Source organism: Peromyscus leucopus, chromosome 5 (assembly GCF_004664715.2).
Source record: "Peromyscus leucopus breed LL Stock chromosome 5, UCI_PerLeu_2.1, whole genome shotgun sequence".
In the NCBI taxonomy this organism is placed as follows: domain Eukaryota; kingdom Metazoa; phylum Chordata; class Mammalia; order Rodentia; family Cricetidae; genus Peromyscus; species Peromyscus leucopus.
This window is the reverse complement of record NC_051067.1, coordinates 2,288,991-2,294,923: the sequence shown is the minus strand read 5'-3', so window position 1 is coordinate 2,294,923 and position 5,933 is coordinate 2,288,991.

Below are 5,933 nucleotides of genomic sequence, written 5' to 3'. Positions count from 1 at the left end.
CCCAAGGGAAAAGGGCCCCAGCCCACGTGACTCAGATAGCTGGGCAAGCCCTCAAGGAACCCTCCCTGGCCTCCCTGATGGTGGCAGCTGCCAAGGCGCAATAAGCAGGCTGTAAATAGAATAGCGCTGCTAGGAAGGGCTGCCTCATTCTCGACTTGAGCTCCTGTTTTTGAAGGTCCCAAGAAGCCACGATCAGCCGCAGGTGAGAGGAAAGAAAAACAGGTTATCAAAATGACCCACAAAATCTTCTTATGTGGACACAAAAGTGTTCTCTGCAGATAGCTGCCACAGGGCCTCATTGTTAGTCTCAGATGGCAGATTGGCAGATACCTTGTCTAGGGCATAGGTCACATAACTAATGGCAATCCTACCATGACTGTACAAGGGTTCCTTTGGGTTTATTTCCATTACCCATGTATGGCAGGAGGGATGTCCGTAGGAGGTACCCAAACCTGGAATATAAATACGACATTCCTAGAAAAATGTCTAGTTCCAGGGTTGATTTATTAGTTTAGCTGGATTTTTATTTTTACTTTAAAAAATATTTCTCTATCTGAAAAGAAACATCAGGGCTGGAGAGATGCCTCGGCTGTGAAGAGCACTGGCTGCTCTTGCAGAGGATCTGGGTTTGATTCCTAGCACCCAATTTGGTGGCTCACAACCATCTGTAACTCCAGTTCTAGGGGACCCAATATCTTATTCTGACTTCCAAGGGCACCAAGCATGTAAGTGGTAGGCATACCATGCAGGCAGAACACTCATATACCTAAAATGATCTAGTAAAAATGTTTAAAGAAACACTTTTTTAAAGTGCCCTAGAATGAACTGTGCGTGGAGCTGGCAGCATTCTGTTTATATGAGAACCTCACTTTCTGTGACTGCAGACAGACCTGTCTATGTGTCCTAAGCTGGCTACCTGCTATGTGGATAATTTGGGAGTATTACTAAACTCTTGAAACCTCAGTTTCCTCATGAATTCAGATAACAACTTGTAGAATGGTTGTAAGGATTAAAAATCAGTCAGTAGGCCTGGTATGAAGCTCAGTGTCTTAGAAACCTGTGCCCTTGTCGCTTTTTAGTGTACCTAGAACCATAAGCATATATATATATATATATATATATATATATATAAACAATGTCAATTATCTCCACCGGAGAGCTGAGTAGGAGAGTGCCAAGTCTGGGTAACATATCAAGATTCTATATCAAGTAAATAACAAAACTGAGGGCTTGTACATTGCCCTACAATTTTAAATCTTCCATTGATAATTATTTCATTAAACTGTGTGTAGCTACAAGTCATTGAAAATTTAGAGTAATTTGTGCATGTGGTTTTTTTTGTATTATTATTTTGTTTTTCTCAAAAGACCATGGATTTGACAGTCTGCCTCTCAAGTAGTCAAAGGTCCCTTTAAAAGCTTCATTCTGGGGCTGGAGGGACAGCTGGATGATTGGATTAATTAGTAAAGTGCTTGCCACATAGGCCTGAGGACCTGAGTTTGGATTCTTCAGGACCTATGTTAAAAACCAGACATATTGGAGTATACCTGTAACCCCAGCTCTGGGGAGGAAGCAGGAGCAATGGGCCTTGCTGGCCAGCCAGTCTAATCAAATCAGTAAGCACTGTGCTCAGTGAGAGCACAGAGGCATTTAAGTGGTAGAAGTTCAAGTTGCTGACATTGTCTGTGATGGCAGCTGCTGACCTTTGCAAATGCCAAAGTTTTTTTGGGGGCACATGACAGAGTGTAAACTTAGAGCAGCCATGGTGACAGTCCAGAGGCGGGGTGACAGCTGCCCCTCACAGGTATTTCAGGACTGCTGACATGTTAGTGACAGAGTTATTGGTGACCTGGTTGTGTTCCCTGGAAAACACTCACAAGTCTAAGTGGATCAGGACAAATGAACCTCCAACACCAGATTGGAACTGCTGAGACCTCCTGTCTCACTGACAGAACAACTCATTCTTTAGCCTTTCTGTTGGAGACAGCCATTATTGAACTACAGGCTGTGGCATGCAAGCCCATCCAATAACTCTGTGTGTGTGTGTGTGTGTGTGTGTGTGTGTGTGTGTGTGTGTGTGTGTGTGCATGTATGCATGCATATGTGTGCATGTGTATGTGTGTGTGCACATGTACATGCACACACACACACACACACACACACACACACACACAATCAGTTTTGTTCCTTTAGAGAACTGACTAATACACATGGCCTTCTATGTGATCTTATAAAGACACTTGCTGAGTTTAGGGCCCACCCATGGGGTCCAAGATAAACCCATCTCAAAATCTTGAGCTTCATCACACCTGCAGAGACCCTTTATTCAAATAAGGCCATGTCAGCCTATCCTGGAGATTTGAATTTAAATGTGTCTTCCCAGAGGGAACCAGTGAACCAACTACAGGCATCTTGAAATGATTCCCACACCCAAGGCTGAGGGATCAAGCTGCACTTACTCCAAGGGCTTTGAGAGCTAATGGTGCTAAAATGGAGCTTCTGTCTCTGCCCTGCCTGACCTGTTTCATCCAAGGCCCTGTGTGTAACCTGCCCTTGTCAAAGCCAAAGCAGGAATTGCTTCCAGTCAATCTGAAAGATTCCCTCTTGCATACACGATGGATGCACCCACTGCTGGTTTCCTTTGTGATTTAAGTTGGAAGGTGAGAGGCAGAGCTATGAAAACTGGAAGAACAAACCAAGTGGGTGGGGACTGGAGTCTCTTGACACTTCCTGCTTCTGCTGACACTAAAGAGACCTGACAGCCTGCTATGTGAGGGGAGGAGATGCTGTGTGTTTGAAAGTAGAAAGAACCCCTACTTCAGAACAAGACCACTCTGTACAAACCATGTCTCATTCATTTTTATGTGATAGTGAGTGTGTCCCATCACCTCATCTGTCCAAGGACAGCATCCAAAAACCTCCAGGACTGAATCTACGAGTGATCAGAAGAGAAGTGATATTTGTGCTGTTATTGCTCTTGATCCTGTTCCTGGCTCGGGGCTACATACAGAGAAAAACTTGGAGGTACTCAGAGCATACAAATAAGCATTCTTGAAAAGCATTCCATTAACTGAACTATGGTGGTATTTTATTTGTACTGAAATGTGATTTTAATTGTATGTTAATAAATAAAGTTGCCTGGGGCTCAGAGCTATTAGAGCCATAGCAAAAGCTGGGCGTTGGTGGTGCACACCTTTAATCCCAGCACTTGGTAGGCAGAGCTAGGTAGATCTCTGTGTGGTCAAGGATGCAGCCAGCATTGGAGACACACGCCTTTAATCTCAATACCATAGAAGACCTGGAGGGCTGTACAGACAGGCAGTGACGAGGCAGTCATGTGTTTGGGTTTACAACCAATGAGAAGGCAGGACAGAAAGTCTATATAAAGACAAACAGACAGGAAGTAGGTCTCTTTCAGAGAGGTCTCTTGGCTAAAGAGGTTAGGTGGGTAAGGCTCTTAGCTCTGATCTCTTGGCTTTCTTCTTTGCATTGGTTCTGTGTTTCTTACTTAATAAGATGGTTGGTTACATCTACAAATGGTGCCCAATGTGTTGGCAAGAGTTTCCACCTAAAACCTGAGTAAAAAGATTCTAAAAACAGAGCTAAAAACAGTTCCTAGTTGTTTCTCTCAAGTTAGTGGCAACCTGTGTGTTTGAGCTACTATGGCGGGTTCCTGGTGTGTGCGCTCGACCTGCAGTATGGCGGGAATGAGGCCTCTGCAAGTGGCACATTAAGCTGCTTCATGGATTTAGCCTTTGCTAGTACAAAACAAAAAAAGAAGTTTCTGGGCTATACGCTGCTTTGACAGAAGCATAGACCCACTATTTCTGAGAGTTGATGGCTCCCAGAGCTGGTGGAAAATGTACCACTGCCATGTTGGGAAGCTGAAGTGGGCAGAGCCAGCAGCCACAGCACCAGCACCCTTTCAGTCTTAGAATGCTGCAGTTTAAAGCAATAGGCTCAAGGTAATATAAAAAATAAGCCACGTAAACATGGCTACCACACAGAGAATCTGGATTATGTTCTCTTTGATATTTGTAACTGAAGAAAAACATTTGATTGTAAAAGCTGTTGAGTTATGCCAAAATGTATATTTTAAAGGTACCTTGGCTTCAAAATTTGGATATAAGGATATGTTTCTTTGAAAAAGAGGCTCTGCTTTTGTTTCCACAGAAAGCCAGAGGCTATGGATTTGTTCCAGATTAAGATACATCAGGTTTGACCAGCCAAGACCACCTGAAAGGTCTCTGATGACACTATGGCCCAACATCCAGAATCGTTTCAAGGCAACTGGCTCAGAACACAGCCTCACGGACTACTCCATGATCCTTAAATTTTCTTTGTGTCCCCATAAGATACAGCGCCCCCCTCCAGCAGGAAGTAGTAAGAGAAGCTACGCCCAAATTCCCAAATATACCAAGCTGGCATTGGAGATGTGTAAAAGTTAAAACCTTCCTTTTTAAAAAAGAAAATGGGTCTCCTATTCCTTGTTCTCGCTCTCTGTTCTTGATCTAGCTGGGATCTCCCGCTCCCCCAAGCTCTCTTTCCCTTGACCCTCGCCCTTCATTACCCCCACTCATGTCCAGGCTGTTCATGTAGATTTCATTCATTTCTCCGTCATTGGGCGATCCCCATGTCTTTCTTGGGGTCCTGTTTTCCAGGTAGCCTCCCTGGTGATGTGAGTAGCAGTCAAGTCATCCTTGTTCCACATCTAGTATCTTCCTATGAGTGAGTACATATCATGTTTGTCTTTCTGAGTCTGGGTTACCTCACTCAGGATGATTTTTTTCTAGATCCATCCATTTGCCTGCAAACTTCATGATATCATTGTTTTTCTCTGTTGAGTAGTATTCCATTGTGTATATGTACCACATTTTATTTATCCATTCTTGAGTTGAAGGGCATCTAGGTTGTTTCCAGGTTTGGACTATTACAAACAATGCTGATATGAATATAGCTGAGCAAGTGCTCTTGTGGTATGATTGAGCATTCCTTGGGTATATGCCCAAGAGTGGTATAGCTGGATCTTGGGGGAGATTGATTCCCAATTTTCTAAGAAAGTGCCATATTGATTTCCAAAGTGGTTGTACAAGCTTGCATTACCACCAGCAGTGGAGGAGAATTCCCCTAGCTCCACATCCTCTCCAGCATAAGCTGTCTTCAGTGTTTTTGATCTTAGCCACTCTGACAGGCATAAGGTGGTATCTCAGAGTTGTTTTGATTTGCATTTCCCTGATGATTAGGGATGTTGAGCAATTCCTTAAATGTCTTTCAGCTATTTGAGTTTCCTCTGTTGAGAATTCTCTGTTTAGTTCTATAGCCCATTTATTAGTTGGACTGTTGGGCATTTTGATGTCTAATTTCTTGATTTCCTTATATATCTGGATATCAGTCCTCTATCAGATGTGGGTTTGGTGAAGACCTTTTCCCATTCTGTAAGCTGTCGCTTTGCCTTGTTGACCGTATCCTTTGTTCTACAAAAGCTTCTCAGTTTCAAGAGGTCCCATTGATTGATTGTTTCTCTCAATGTCTGTGCTACTGGTATTATATTTAGGAAGTGATCTCCTATGCCAATGCATTCAAGACTACTCATAGGAGGATACTAGATGTGGAACAAAGATGACTGGACTGCTACTCACATAACCAGGGAGGCTACCTGGAAAACAGGACCCCAAGAAAGACATGGGGATCACCCAATGATGGAGAAATGGATGAGATCTACATGAACAGCCTGGACATGAGTGGGAGTAATGAAGGGCGAGGATCGAGGGAAAGAGAGTTTGGGGGAGTGGGAGATCCCAGCTAGATCAAGAACAGAGAGGGAGAACAAGGAATAGGAGACCATGGTAACTGAAGACCACATGAGAATAGGAAGAAGCAAAGTGCTAGAGAGACCCACAGAAATCCACAAAGATAGCCCCACAATAGACTGT